Below are 17,093 nucleotides of genomic sequence, written 5' to 3' on the forward strand. Positions count from 1 at the left end.
TCACCTTCAGCAATGACAAAAATATGTAGGTCTGAGAACAACACAGCCTCCCAACAGCAATGGTGTGTCACCAATGCAAGCAAATCACTCCAAAAATGGAGGAAATCACCTCCAAAACAAAATTGCCGAGCTCCCAAGAATGGCGCCACCTTAGCAAAATCAATTCATGTGGCAAAAAATGGCCACCAACCTGCTGTAATCTGCTCCCTAATGGCAGCAACCAGGTGTTTTGGACAAATAAATCACAAACTTGCAGTTTCAAACGTTCAATGGTGTCCAATGGACACTCCTCCAAAATCGCCCAACTGGAAGAAATCTTCAAAATCAGCCACTCAACAATCACTATCAGCAAAATATAATATTATTATAATACTGGTTGGGTCTCTTTATTCATGTTTTCACCTTGAAACTTCACCACACAAGCAATGTGGGATAAAAACTTGCCTTTTATACTTGCCTAGGAAAATCAATTTGCAATGGGAAAAATACTTAATCATTAATTAATGTTGCAAATCATTTAATAATTGTTTTTTAAAAATTAAATAATCGTCATCAAATGCAAAACAATTAAATTTGGGTTCACTTCCTTTAAAATTTTCAAAAATTTCCCAACTTTGGGCACCTAGGGAAAAATCACCCCATATCTGGATTAAAAATCCAAATAAAATTTATTAAAAAATGTCACAAGTTGCCCTTGGGGGAAAATCGCCCTCTATTGAGATAAAAATCCCAATCAAAATCCATTAAATTTGCCCAAAAACACCTCTGGAGAAAATCAACTTGCATCCGGAGTCAAAAAAATCACTTTATTTCATCACTAAGTCCAAAAATCACTTTGGCGGAAAATTGAACCCTATTTGGATAATTATCCAGATCAAAATTCATTAAAACTTGCACTTGGAGAAATTCGCCTTCCATCAACACAATCCTCTACATAAAAATTCATCAAATTTGATCATGAATTGCCCTGGTGGAAAATCGAGCTGCATCAAGAACTTGAATTTCATCCGCATCAAAGTCATCTGCACTCCTGTTGACGTGTATTTTATACACAATCATACACAGAATAAAATACCTAAAGGCATCTTATCCTCTCTTGAGAAAATAGTCTCTAACTGCTGAAGATCTGCAAAAAGGATCAGTTAGATGGACTCCAAGGTTCTTTTAGTGGGGTCTCCACGTGTGGACAAGCTTTTTAATGGTATGATGTGATTTGCTGTTTCCTCCAAGGCGTCTTACAGATTCCAAAGGCTCGAAGATTTTACTAATCTAAAAGGAACTTTCAAAAAATAGCAAAAGGATAGGGTTTAAGGAAGTCTAATCTAGCCTAACCCTATGAACGACTTAGCATGAATGAGATTTGGCAAGACTCAACCAACTTCAATTTTGCCATAAGATAACAACTTAATTGAAATTAGTGCGATCTTCTAAGGTAATAATGGTGTTCAATGCATCAAAGACCAAGGACACTACTACGAAGGTACATATCCTAGATACGAAAATGCTTGAAGGTTAAGGACTCAAAATGTTTTCCAGTCGACCACGCAAGGCGTTCCTACAATCAGCAAGAAGCTAGTGGTTTGGATTGCGAATCCTACCAAATATCAAATCTCACACTTAGTTTGTCAAATTAACAAACTACCTTGATTGAGTGTGATTCAAGTACATCCAACAACCATGAAGATAACTTAAGAAATTTGCAACAAAACACCATAACTTCAATATTTTATTGATTTCCAAGTCATCATATACAACAATTGCTTGAATTTCTCTTTTCAAGACTCAATCTTGCTACAAAATAAAAATTGCTTCTAACTCTAATCTCTCTATTTCACTCTTATCTGACTATTCAACTATTATCTATTACACTATTACCAAATGAAATGAAAAATGGGGGTATAAATAGCATCCCCAGTTACAATGAAAGGTCCAGATTGAAAATAAATCAATGGACAAGATCATGACACCTAAACCCTAATTAGGGTTTGTTACAAATGACCTCCTTTTTACTGAACAACATTAAATACATAGCCAAATATTAAATTCGGCACAAAAATCTAGGAGGTATCAACCAATGAGAAATAAGATGTCATGTCATCTGTAACAACCTTTCATCTAGAATCTTATTCCCTTTCCAATTCTCTTTCTTAGCATATGCAATGAATTTTGTCACGATTCCTTCGATTTCTGTGTTTGGAATCTCGGGAAGATTCTTGATACTCTCTTCTAAGTGGATAACCTGATCAAATGCATCTAGAAGAGCTGCGTCCCAAGTAGGTTCAAGTTCCTTTGTTCTATCAATCAGGAGCATGGTAGCATACATCTGATCATACTGCTCATCTGTAACATCTGCGTCCTTGCGAAAGATGATCGTGATTCTATCCTCAAATTCTTGTAAATCCACATCTGTCTCGACCTCGATCCTTCTGCCAAGAATGGTACGAAGTACCTCAAATACTCTGTCCTGGATCGGATTGATTACCTCCTCAACTTGACCACATCTAACACTGATGTCCTCGAAGAGAACACTCTTTATATGGAGTAAGGTTGACCACTGAAACAAACTGTGAGAATCACCTTCTAAGATCCTCTCCTGTGCTAAAATTCTTCTGGATGTGTGTCTTATAACTTTCAAGACAGGGATGACAACGTCCTTGGTATGGGCAAATGCAGCTACTGTTGCCATCAATCTGTGGATTATCTCAAGAACTTGGATAGCCTGATGGGTGATCTTCGACATCCTTGAAACAAATTCTATGGCCACTGTATGAGATCTATCCATCCAACTACATGTACGCTGGACCAGGTTCCTGAATCTTTCTGCTTCATTGATCGATTGAAGGGGCAATGCCTGCACTGGTGATCTAACTGGATCCTGACGTCCCAAAGGTTCATTGATGTGACTGAAATATGTCCTCCATGCACCGACCTCTTTCTCAAGCTTTCTATTCTTTTCCACTTCTTCTCTAAGCTTGTCCTTCAATGCCTCAAATGTGTCGGTGGCATCATCTAAAGTCTGCTCTGCTGTGGATGGTCCTAACTCGATAGTCTGTATATGGTAGTCTTCTGCTAGGATCTCACCCTCATATTTGTCTGCTGCCGGTGTAGCTATCTGCAGTTTTCTAGATCCAGTCTCATCTCGAATCATCTTGGACATCTTTGTAGCCTTCTTCTTCTCTGTTGTCATATGTGAACGTCCAACAAGGCTCTCTAAATCAATTGCACTGTCCTCGTCCTCAATTACGATCACCTTAGTCAATCTTTCCTTCAACCAATCTGGGATATTCGATCTTGTCTCTTGAACTTGAATTTCTTTATGTACTATTTCTTCTTGTCTGGGAGGAGATGTTACTTCGTTATCCTCTTCTAACTCATAATCTTGGAGAGATCCATCAGATGAAACATGTTGTGCCTGTCCTCCCTCCTGTCTGTCATTCTGTACCATCGACTCCATGGACTCTTCCACTCGAACTATTCTATCCTCTGGTCTGGAAGAAGTACCCGGTGTCTGATCTTTGTTGGCACCTTGCTTTTTCTTGGAAGACTCTTTCTTTTCTGATCTTTCCTTTCTCTTCGAACCTCTCGAATGGAGATTGCCGTCACTGGCACATCGAAGGTTACCTTCACCTGAATTCCTAGGATTAGGATTGCCTTCACTAACACTGGCTCCACCTTCGGCTGGTTTCTCTTCCAAAGTAAAAGACATAGCTATGCCCTGTTCTCTCAACTTCTGATGCTGAACGTCTACCCATCTGCGAGTACAAGACAAGACTGGTGCCATCAAATCATCTAAATCCACGGCCTCGGGCTCATCCCAATTCAAACTTATTGTTTTGCTTTCTCTATCATATGAAGATTGGATGTGCCTGCCGTTGTCCTGAGCTTGGTCGGCCACTCTGTAAATCTTACATTTCCTGATGAAATCCAAAGGCAATCTAGAATGTATCTTTCGTTTCACTTCGAGATCATCTAGGAGATTCATCATAAAATCTTCAATTTGGTGTTCATGTCTAAATCTTCTACCGACCGTCTCCTCTAAATGTCCATGTGGATCAAAACTATTCCTCCAAGCAAAAGATGAAAAAGGATACAAGGCTAACTCCTTCTCTGCGTCATCCATGGCTAAGACATTAGGACATACCTCAACTGAATTACCCAAAATAATAGGTACCTGAACTCCATTCTGATGTCTGTGTCTGAATGCCTTCACATATGCTGCCAACTGCCTTGTTACTTCAAGTAACACAATTCTGTCTGTCGGGTACCTCGGCAACATGTATGGAGGTAAAGGACATCCATGCACTCTAATGTAAGTGAACTTGGGAAACTGAATGAACCAAGCACCGTACCTCTTGATGAATTCCTGGGCATCCTGAGATAATCTGTTGTGAATCCCTCCTTGCAACGTCCTTGTGATGTTCATCGTGAAAGTATCATTGACTAACTTGTAGTTCTTCCCTGGCGGATGATGCAAGTAGGTATAGGATTCACAAGCTCTGACCTCGCCGGGTCCTCTTCCAATCACTCCTCTGTGAGGTAGTCCTGCGTACTCAACGCTCCTGATTAAGGCATAGATGACGTATGAACTCATGTGGAAGGACTTAGTAGCCCTGAGTCTCCTCAACTGTACGTCTAAGCAATGGCTAATTATCCTAGCCCAATGTATCGTACCCTTTCCTTGAACAATCACCTGGATGAAGTAAAACATCCATTTCTCAAAATAGAAGGCATGAGGTGCTCCTGTAACTCTGTTGAGCATAGTAATCAAATCTCTGTACTCCTCTTGGAAATCAATCCTGTGTGGTGTGTTCGGTACTTTGCTCAGACGGGGACGACTCTTGAGTAGCCAGTTCTTGTTGATTATGCTTAGGCAAGCATCTGGATCATCATCGTACACTGATCTGGCTCCTTCAACGCTCTTATATATCATGTCCCTGTGCTCTGGAAGATGGAAAGCTTCACTTATGGCTTCCTCTGAAAGGTACGCCAAAGTGTTTCCCTCGTTGGACACAATTGTCCTGGACTGTGGATTGTAGTGACGGGCACACTCGATCATCAACTCGTGGCACTGAATAGCTGGAGGAAAACCGGCCGCCTTAATGATGCCACTCTCTATTATTCTCCGGGCGACAGGTGATGGCTTGCCAATGTAAGGGACCTCTCGAAACTTCTTCGTGCTAAAGTTCCCCAAGTTTGTATCTCCAATGTTGCTCCACTTCGACACGATCTTGGTCTCCACTTCTTCGGTCTTCTGATCTTCTTTCATGAGAGCCGAGCGGCTGGTGGATGCTCCCGCCTTTGGGGTCGCCATACCTACACAACACTTCATTATAAGAAATAGATTTTGCAATAAATAGCGTAAATAAGAGAGAAAAGTTTTTAGGAAACCTCATGATAAGTCTCTAGAGTTATCATTTCCTAAAAAACAACGATTGAGCCAAGAGATTCAAAATTCAAAATTTCAAAATTTGAAATATGACGATGAATGAATAAAGCAATAATAATTAAATCGCCATACCTCGATAGAGAGCTAACTCTAGAATGCAAAAACAAAATTTGCCTAGGCAAAAATTGAGGTATAAAATAATCTTCAATATGATCTCCTCAAAATCGACTTCGCCACCTCTGGAGAGAACGTGATCTTCAATTATCGCCTTTGGCGTGGTCTTAAATGATCTTCAAATTTATCCTTGACAAATCGCTCAAACAAATCCTCCAAGTCTTTAGCAAATTCGCCTTAATGTATCCTCAAGTTCGCATTTGGTGTGGTCTTCAAATTCGCCTTTGGTGTTGTCTTAGATGGATCTCCAAGTTCGCCTTTGGTGTTGTCTTCAAATTCGTACCACCTTTGAACACACTTCGTACCACCCCTTTGATAACTAAGCGCCACCCTTGGATGAATGAAACTCGCACCACCTTTGGTCTTCAACGCAATTCGCACTCCACACTTAATGATATACTTCGCATCACCTTCGGTTCTCCTCAAGATCGCATGTGAAGGATAAAAATAACGATGTGAAAATGAACATTTCACTCCCCCTTATAAATAGCGCGCTCATCCTTTCACCCCTTAGGCCGACTTGACAAATAAAACCATTTTTTAAATGATTTGCAATAAAATAACAAGGCCGACTTGCTTAATTGGGCGCTTCAAATCGATTTTTATATTAATTAAATAATTAATTATTAATGCCTTGCATTTTTTAAATGAGAATTTCGATTTTTAATAAAGGCAAAAAATAATTAATAAAAGATAACGCCATATTAAATGCTAAATAAAAATGGATTTTCAATTTTTAAATCGATTTAGCATTTGAGGAAAATTCGAATTGTTTAATTTGGCGCCAAAAATATGAAAATAAAGGGACGTACCTCATCGCTCTGGTCCCTTGGAGAGGGACAGGAGCGATCCATGATTTTGTCTTGATTTTTTGTATTTCTTACGTCCAACTCCTTCATCTTCGTGTTGAAAATCGATCATTTTGATGAGTCCTTTGAATTTGATCATCTTGCATGCGTACTTAAAGGCCTCTTGAATGTTCATCACCCTTGTCCCTTGGAGAGGGACAGGAGCGATCTCCAAATTTCTACGTCCATCTTGCATCTTTTAATTTCGATCTTTATTGTTGGCGAATAACATCCTTTGTTCGTGTCTTTTGCGCTTATTCCATTTGTCTTCATTATGTGTTTGGACGCATTAAAGGGATCATCGCCCTTGTCCCAATGAGAGGGACAGGAGCGATCCACGTTTTCTCCTTAACCTTGGCAAGTTTGCACTTCGATCTTCATTGCAATGTCTTCCAAGCGATGTCCCTTGCCTTGCTTATCCTCGCCTAGCTTCGTCTTTGAAAGAATATGAGCGCTTTTGGTGATATCGCCCTGGTCCTTGTCCAAAGGACAGGAGCGATGTGAGTCTTTAGCATGACTAGCAACGTTTGGACGTTCAAAACCCTTGCGAATTATCTTCAAACGATGCCTTGGACCATATGCTATCTTATGACGTCTTGACTTAGCTTAAACTTGAAGCAAAACGAGGAATCCAAAGCAAATCGCCCTGGTCCCTTGGAGAGGGACAGGAGCGATCTAGTCTCCATGCTCAAAATGATGATCATTTTACGTTCAAAAACTCTTGTATATCATCTTTTATCGTACCATGGACCCTCTAAAACATTGCAACGTCTTGTCCCTACGTAAATTTTGCATGAAATGGCCAATGCATCTAACATCGCCCCGGTCCCTTCCTGAGGGACAGGAGCGATCTATGTTATAGGGTGTCAATCTCTTCATTTTAACGTCCTTTGAGTGTTTGCGCATGATGAAGACGCCTTGAAATGCCCCTCGCCACCTTGTCTTGACTTGTGTCGACCTTGAACTTTGGAGGAACGACCTTGAACTTGCGTAGGAAGTATCATCACCATTGTATCGCCCTGGTCCCTTGGAGAGGGACAGGAGCGATCCTTCCCTTGTGGCCACTATCTCACTTTGCCAGGTTCCAAGTTTATATTCAACGGACTCGTCCCTCTTCACTCTATTCGTCCATGCCTTGACATCATCTGTAACTTTGCAAGAAAAGCAATTATATCAAAAATCGCTCTGGTCCCTTCCTGAGGGACAGGAGCGAACTAGGCATTTAACACTGTTATGGACGTCCCAAAAATCTTCAATTTATATTCAACGTATTTATCTCATGTTTTCCCTTGTTTTTGAACGTAAACTTGCCTTGACCTTTGTCTGGATTTTGCATAATGAAGGAAATCGCTCTGGTCCCTGGGAGAGGGACGAGAGCTACAAGGTACCTCGCTCTGGTCCCTTGGAGAGGGACAGGAGCGATTTGGTCAATATAGGTCATTCTCCTTCGTTTTAGCATATCAAATTATATTCATTTGGCAAAGCATCTTCCCTTGGACGTCCTCAAATCATTAAGTTTTCAAAATCTTGCAAGGACAAGGCGAAATTTGAATTGTAGCTCCGGTCCTTCACTGAGGGACAGGAGCGATTTTCCTCCTGGAGGCATTTCTGTGCTCATGAAAATCTTCAATTTATATTCAATGGAAAGATCTCGTCGTTCTCCATCACTTCCAACTTGAAATTTGTCTGGACTCTGCAGGGACGATGAGATATTTGAAAATGAGCTCCCGTCCTTCACTGAGGGACAGGAGCGATTTTGCTCCTACAGGCCAAAATAACATGATTTTTCACATTTTAACACTTCACGAGGCGAAAACAAATCAATTCCAATGCCCAGGATCAAAAATCAAAAAAGTCAAAATTTGGTCAAAATATTCAATCGGACAAAAATTCACATTGTCTGTCAACACTTAGACAAATTTAAGCTCTGCATTAACATTTCAGTTGAAAATTAGACCATTTTGGCGAATTCATTGCATTCAAAATTTGCATTCTAGAAAAGAAGCTCAAAACTCCCAAAGAAACGACTGAATTCTGGCTTGAAAAGGCAAAATTTAAAACCCTAAGGCTTGGCCCTAAATCCAGACGACCAACTAACTAACAAAACCCTAAAAACGAAAGCGAAAACGAGCGAAAAACAAGCAAAAGAGGGGGTCCCCATTTGCGATGGGGCGATGTGTGAAATGGTCACAACAACTCCCAAGGTAAAAACGTGGGTCATCAGGACAATTTCCCAACACTTAGTCAAAATTTACCCTCCTGGTGGAAAATCGCCTTCCATCAGAAACTTGCATGGGGAAAAATAAGGTCCATCAAAAATCTAGTGGAAATTCACCTCACATCGGGATTTTGAGTGGGGGAAAATCATGGGTCAACAGAAATGTGGGGGGAAAAGCACCTCCCATCAAGAATTTTGACCTTTTGACCATTAAAACATTGATTTTCATCAAGAATTTAATGATTTTTCCACTCAAAAACATCTGGACACTTCAAATTTTGAATTAAACGCATCAAGACATAGCCAAATTCATCAAAAATTGAGCAAGACAAAAGAATTTCGTCGAGGCACAACAATATATCACCGACTTGGACATTTAAAACTCGTTCACACTCAAAAGGTCTAACACTTAGACAAAATCTAGGATCACTTAGACATCTAGCATTTTACACACTTGATCCTATACAAAATTTTAAAACCCTAATAGCAATTAGGCATGATCACGTTTCAAAACTCGAGACTCAAACATTGGAAGCTCAAAATTGCCGGTTATTTGCCAAAACCCTAAATTAACAGGACACGAAAAGCAGGAAAGAGGGGGTCCCCGTTTGCAACGGGGCGATGTGTGAAAAGGTCACAACAGGCCCCAATCACATACTTTCTTTGTACTCACCAAGTCGGCTGAGGCAGAAGGACATTAGTGTTTGAACCATAGTTACAAGACTCAGAATCGGCAAGCCAATTTTTGACTCGGACTCAAACTCAGTGCCCGAACTCGGCAAAGACTTGGCAAATTGAAAAACCCAAGAAATTTAAAGATTTTTAACGATTTTAAACTTCTTTCATGCATTTTTTAATAAATAAACCTCAAAGACACAATAATCTCATCAAACAGAAACTACTTTGAACACATACACAAGTTTACATTCATCGCATAAGTATAAAGGCAAATTTTAGGCTTGAGCTGAAGGAAATAAGCTAAACTAAATAACACATTATAAATATAAATAGTGTCAAATGTCTACAAAATTCAAGGAATATGAAATCCATGGCATCAAAAGTTCAAAGCATATATCAACATAAAAGCTAGAGCCTAGAAGTCTAAGGCTCAGAGGAGCCAATATCAATGATCACTTACCTCGCAACTGTCCTACGTGTTCGCCTAAGATAGGTCCTGGAACGTTCTACAACCATGATATCTACCTGTTTCTCAAGCTCAGCCTCAGCCTCAGTGATGTCAACATCCTCATCCACATCATCCTCAGACTCGGGGTCCTCCAATGGGTCTCCTCGTGCTCTAGCCTCCTCTTTTTATTTTTATTTTTGGCTTCTTTTAACCTTGCTAGGCGGCAAAGTCCTGGGCTCAGGACTCAGCGAGTCTGTTGAGTCTATGCAGACCCGGCCAGACTCGGCCGAGTCCAAGTCCAAGGTCCTCTAGCCTCAGCAGAGGTGACCTGTCTCGGGATTCGCCGAGTCTAGGCCAGACTCTGCAAGTCCTATAACTCCGGTTTGAACATATATACATAGAGATCAAACTAGCCCTTCAATCCACTAAAACACATACACTTGCTCCCACTTTGCAAACGGATTTAGGTCTGATTTTAAGTTTCCTTTTGACTGATTTTGATGCTTACAAGTCTGATTTGAATCCCCTAGGGTCTGATATCTGTTATTCATCACTTCACATGAGAACTTTTAAAGGTCATGCTTGCACTAATTTGCATGGAGCGCATTTGAAGAATGTCCTTGCACAATAAGATGAAGGTTGGGCGCATATAGGAGGTTAGCTTGCACAAACCTATGCCTTAGAAAATTTCACATTTCCCCTCTTCTCTTGGGTGCATTTAGGTAGGTGCCTTGCACTACTTTGATCAACACCTCTCTTCTTCACTTTTGAGCGCACATTAGGGGTTCATCTTGCATAACAATTATCTTGGAGCAAATATGGAACCTTGATTTGAACCAAAATCAGAGTGCCTTTGAATAAGTGACATGCATAATCCTTGACCTTGGGCAAAGTTGAAGGGGTATTTAACATTTTTTAATGCCTTAGACAATTTTCATCAAACTCTCCTCTTGAGTAGGGTTTCAAGGTTGACATGCACAATTTTTGTGCTGAGTGGATTTCAACAGTATGCATGCACAATGTAGCGGTGGAGCGACTCTCAAGGGTTGCCTTCCACAAGTAATGCCTAGGGCGGATTTCAAATGTAGATGTGCACAAGGAGGTGAGCAGGTTTCATGCCCATAGTTGCACAACTCAAACACATTCTTTTGATGTTATCTTACATAATGCTGAGTGGTTTTAACAAGTGTCATTGCACAAACCTAAGGTGTGGCGGGATTCAAGGATCTAGGTACACAAAAGGTTGTGAGCGCATTTGAGGTAGTGAAGTGCACAAGAAACACATGAAGCGCATTCTAAGGGTAGGCTTGCACAAAGCTAGGCGCATTTACCATTGATTCTTGCACAAGCTTGATGCCTTGATCTTTGGAGCTCACTTTGAGCACATTTGGGAGGTGACGTTGCATAACCTCATATGTGCAACAAAGGGGTTGATCCTAGACTTAAGCAAATTTTCACATTTCTTCCCCTCTAGGTTATCTGTTAGGCAAACCGGAAACTTAAGACCTTACTACTTAGGCGTTATGCTTGTAGTTCTTGACGGAACTACAAGCAAACCTTCCACTAGTAACCTGACACTCATCCCCACAACATCATCTTGCACCCCTAGCCACTTAGCAACTTTAACAACATGACCTCAACCCTAATATTCACACAACCAATCACTTCACAAGAGCAAACATTAATGACTAGGGGACTATTGCTAAGCTAAGACGACTAAAACACCTAAGCTAAGCAAATAGTGGGGGTCCCCATTTGCAATGGGGTGATGTGTTAAAACGTCACACCAAGTTCTAACACTAATCCCACTATCAAAGCTAATCTTGAGGTTTCCCTGCCTAGTTAGGCAAATCATCCCTTGCCCTCAACCTCAGATGCTCCTACCTCCGACAGTGATCAAGGGCTCCTCATCAAGCAGCTTAATTCACTATAGGACATCGTTCGAGTTGCATCCAAGGATCCTCTTACTAGTCTCCCCACCTTTGACAATTCCCTACAAGTTGGGAAATTCAATGCTGATCCCTCTCATCCAGTAGTCTCTGACACTCTATCCCAAATCAGGGAAACTCTAAGAGATAAACTCGGCCATATTATTCAGTCCAAACCTAATAATGTCAGGAGAAGAAATGTTCTGCATCTGGCATTTGATAATAAAAGGAAGAACATGGCTAATATGATGGATATGATTCAATCGTATAATGTCAATGTTGATACTCTCCCTACCAAGCTTGTTACCACCCAATTGGATGTTGTCTCTCACCCTCAGCCAACTCTGGTGAATGTGTTGAGTATAGTAATGACTCCTTTGTTAAGCCAATTGTAAGGGATTTTGAGAACAAGAGTCATAGTAGTAAGGGATTGAATGGGTCCAATGATCTGGTTAACCCCATGGGTAGAACCTCCTCACTAAGTTTGTCCAACAACTTCAGTGCCCTTGCGGATTCTCTTGCTAAGGAATTCCACGCTAATGAGAGTGGTGACTGCAATGCAATTCCCGTTGAAGCTGCTACTTCCCCTCCCCTTGAGGAGAATAAGGTTACCCCTCCTAAACAACCTCTTAGTATTATGACCCCTGATAGCAAAATCCATAACTCCGGAATTCAAGAGTCTACCCTCCTAGGCCCCTCAAGGGCCAAGGATGTTGAGGATGAGTTTGTTCCTAGTATGATCAATGTTCTTCCCATTGAGTCATGAAGCTACAAATGGGGACCTTGACCTGGCCATTGTCCCTTATAAAAATTACAATGTGGGCTCCAACATGGATATGGAAGAGTCCCACCCTATAGAACCTAACCAGAAAACATAGATAAGTTCCAGTGATTTTATCATTAGGGAGGAACAACTTCCTAGCCAAAGCAACAGTAAGCCCTCTAGAAAAGAGAATTCTGATAAGATAATCTCTATCGGAAATGGTCAATTTGCAATGTTTAAGAAGAAGAGAGAAACACCTAAAAGTAATGTCTCCCCTACCAAAGAAGAAGAACAATAACAAGGACCTACCCAAATGTTTTGACAACTTTAAGGCTGCAATGGATATCTCCAACTAAAGTTCCCTATGGAATTAAATTGTATTTCGTGGAATGTCAGGGGGCTTGAGTCCCCAAATAGGAAATATGTGGTCAGGAAGTTTTTGAACTAGCACAAACACACCAGTGCAATGTTTCTACAGGAAGTAAAAGCCACGAATTTCACCTTGGATGTGGATCTCAGGTATATTTGGAAGGATGCAATCCAATTTACCACTAGGCACAATAGAGGTAAAGGAGGTGTCGTCATCCTATTAGGCAACAAATGGGAAAATATGGTCTCTGATAAGGGGGCCTCCCCATGCAACAAGGCAGTTTGGGTCATCATCAATAACAAGGGATCCAAATTTGTATTGTGTTCTTCGTATGCCTCTAATGACTACAGAGAAAGAGAGGAGGTGACTTTAATATGGTTGAGCACCAAGAGGATAAATTAGGGGGGTTGGATCCAAATGGAAAAGTAATGAAAATTCTATTTGACCAGGATGAAAGAAAAGCTCGGACTGTTTGATCCTCTAGAAGGCAAAAAGAAAGATTACAATACTGTTTGGTATACATGGTGTAACTTTCAACAAGGAAAAGGATTTATTGTAAGCTAAACATAATTTATAACAATAAGGATCACTTCTCCTTCAATAAGGATGAAGATGGTACCATTGTCAAAGTGTGTCCATACTCTCTTTGATCACCACCCTATCAAGGCTTTGGTTACTATGAACAATTATCTCAGCAAGCCTCTTATGAGAAAAGATAACTTCATTCTCAATAATAATTTGCTTAAAAATGAAGATATTATGTGAGTAGTCTATATGATAAATCAAATTAACAAATGGGATAACAATACCCCATCTACCACTGACAGGTGGAACAAAAATGTCAATAATTGGAAAACCCTATTTCAAACTGTGGGCAGAAAGAAGACCAAAGATGATAGGATGGAAAAAGAGCTCAATGATAACCTCCTTGATCTTGAATCTCGGATCCAATCAGATCCAACCAAATAGATAATCTCAAAATCACTGGCTCTTACTAGAAACCAATTATGGAGTATGCAAACTAAGAAAATCCAAGGCCTAAAGGTTAGAGCCAGAATCAATTAATAGGGAGATAAGGGATCCAAGTTTTTCTTCAACTTGCTAAGACAGGAAGAATTTAAGGAAAGAATTGATAAAGTATGGGAGGAAGGTAGAGAGTTGGCAGATCAAGATGACATAAAAGATACCTTCCTTTTATATTACCAAAAACTATTTACATTTGAAGGGAGCTCTCCTAATAGCCAGAAAGCCAGAGATATATGCAAAGTGCTTATCCCTAAGAAGGTTTCTGAGAATGAAGCTAACATTGTTAAGAGGCCGATTACATTGGAGGAGATCCTCAAGGCCATAAGCACGCTTAACAATGATAAAGCACCTGGCCCGGATGGACTGGCTATTGAATTCTACAAAGAGGCTAAGGAATGGATTGGTAAAGACTCGTTTCATGTCTATGAGGAAGATATCAAATTAGGTTCATTGGGGACTAAAATTAACAAAAGTGTTATCAAACTCCTCCCTAAGGATGGAGACAAATCTTTCATTAAGAATTGAGGCTAATAACATTGTTGAATGTATCTTACAAGATTCTTGCAAAATTTATTGCTCTCAGACTAGTTAACATCCTTCCCAAGTTTGTTAGTAGAAGTCAAACTGGTTGTATCAAAGGCAGGTACATCCTTGAGAATCTCATTACTAGTTGGGAAGCTATGAGTTGGGCAAAAAGAACTAATCAGAATGTGGCTATGTTCTTGATCAATTTTTAGAAGGCATATGACCGGGTAGAATGGAGTTTTCTGATTATGATGTTGAAAGGCTTTGGTTTTCCCATTAAATTCTGTCAAATGATTCAGGTTTTGTTGAGGGATGCCTCTGCCCAGGTTGAGGTCAATGGATCCCGCACCTACAATTTCACCCTTGGGAGATCCATCAGAAAAGGTTGCCCCCTTGCACCGACACTATTTGTTATTGGGTCTGATGCTATATTCTATCTTCTTAGAGACTCCTCCTATTCCCCAAGGATTAAGGGTATTTTTCTTCCTAATAAGGAAGACTTAATTAACATACAATTTGCAGATGATACTACACTCTTCTTGGAGCTTGAGGAGGCCAATATGGATTCCTTACTTAAAAAGCTAGATCTGTCTTGTGAAGCTTCAAGGGCCAAGATATCCTCAGCCAAATCTATTATGCTAGGATAGGATGAATTCCTCACCAACCCCCCCCCCCCCCCCCCTATGGTGCAATAAATACAACTATCAATGGGGCGGCCCAACCAAACAAGTCAAGTACCTTAGTATTCCATTTGCAGTTAATCCATGCCTTAAGGACATGTGGCTATGGATCACAAGTAAAATTGACCACAAGCTTAGCAAATGGAACAAATAGTACTTATCTATGGCCGGCAGGTTGCAAGTTTGTCAGAAAAATCTATCATCTTACAGTATTTATTATGCGTCAGCTTGGTTGTTCAATAACTACCAAATCAATGACATTTGGAAACAAATAAGGAGGTTTTTATGGTCTGACGGAAAAGGTAACAAGAAATGGCACTCTGTCAAATGGCAATGGTGCTGCTTAGGGAAGAAGACAGGGAGCTTGGGACTTAAAGATCTCAAGCTGCAAGGGATTGCCCTTGCTGCTAAGTGGATTTTTCATGCCCTGGATGGAAATGAGCCATGGAAGGTGCTCATAAGGAATAACATCAAGTTAGCTGTTCCCAAACAAGCCAAGACCTAGAAGTTGCTCCCCTTTAGTGACCTAATCACTGGAAAGTTTCCTATTTCCCCTGCAAGCTCTAGTGTCTTCAAGGCTATATGGAAGGCTTGGGAGTTCATTAGGAACCTGATTTCTCACAATGACATCAATATTGATGATAGCACCTTATGTGGGGAGAGATCCATTTGGTGGAACCTTACCGACAAAGGCAAGCCTCTTGCCCTACTTCGAGGGTGCTCGGCTAAGAGCTGGAATCTAAAAGGCATTAGTTGCTTTAAAGATATTATCAGTGATGGACATTTAATGTCCTGGAGCTCTCTTAGCCAGCAATATCAGCTCCCCCCCTCCAACTAGAGAACATATATTGTCTTGAGGGAAGCGTGCTCCTGTCTCTTAATCTCCAAGGTCTGTTCCTCAGTGGAGGATAGATTCAGTCTTTTCAAATGGGAGGATGAATCTCCTATGATTCATTATGCTGCAATAAGGATTTAATTTCTCACCTTAATACTATGTGGAATTTTAATTGCTCTAACAAGGAATGGCAAAATGTTTTTACTGTTTTATGGGGCAGTAATGTTATGCCCAAGAAGAAATGCTTTAAATGGTTGCTTCTTTTACAAAGATTACCTATTAAGAACAATGAACAAGGCACTAATATTTGTAGCATTTCCAGGATATCTGAAACCACTGCTAATATATTCTTTGAATGTATTGTGGCTAAAGAAGTACGAAACATATTTGGTGTTAAATTCTCTGATATTATTTCCTATCATATATCGTTTATGGCTTCATAAAAGGGCTTAAAAAGGACTGTAATCTTTTCTGGTTTCTGCTATCTTGTAAAATTTTGTGGCAAATTTGGACTCTTAGAAATGAGGACAAATATCAAGGTAAGGGCAGGTTGCTTACTGAGTCTTTGAGAAGACTCATCTTTTATAATGTTGATATGTAGGTTAACATAGTTATGAAGTTGGCTAAAAAGAAATTTGAGAGATTTGTGCAAGATGGAACCACAAGGGCCTATACCTCAAAGTTATTGCATGGGTACACATGGTCACGGTACAAGGAGGAGCGGACTCCTTTTGTGAGAGCACTAGAGACCTTCATGCAGGAACTCAATGAAGGAAACTATACAGAGATCAGCAAGAGACTCTCGCAGAGGAGAACATGGAGAGACCTGTTGGACCCCCTGACCCCCCCCCCCAGTAGCAGACTTGGAGAACTGAAACAAGAGCATCAAGAGGACTTTTTAATAGAAAATGTCGAATCAACTTCATTTCAATCCTCTAGTTTATAATTAAATGTGCTTGAATTCAATCCCTTTCTTTGCATTAAATGCATACAAAATCAGTGAATACCTACTTTGATACACAAAAAACAGAAGTCATTTTCCATTCAATCTATCATTCTGTAGAATATCTGTATCTAGAAAGAAATTTGCTTCCATTTGAATCCCTATTTATACAAGCCCCATTGATTTTTTGGTGTAAATTTTATTTGGAAAACAATCCAAGTCCATTTCTGGACATAATGCATGTCATAACAAAGCTATCCATATCTAGGCC

General features: G+C 40.3%; 1 protein-coding gene across 3 annotated transcripts in view; it reads right to left on the bottom strand.

Annotated features, from left to right (window-relative positions):
• Positions 1 to 17,093, bottom strand: part of LOC131035058 (2-dehydro-3-deoxyphosphooctonate aldolase 1) — a 172,793-nt gene that overhangs the window by 116,123 nt on the left and 39,577 nt on the right. The window lies entirely within an intron of this gene.

The sequence above is a fragment of the Cryptomeria japonica genome, chromosome 3, assembly GCF_030272615.1.
Source record: "Cryptomeria japonica chromosome 3, Sugi_1.0, whole genome shotgun sequence".
Lineage (NCBI taxonomy): Eukaryota > Viridiplantae > Streptophyta > Pinopsida > Cupressales > Cupressaceae > Cryptomeria > Cryptomeria japonica.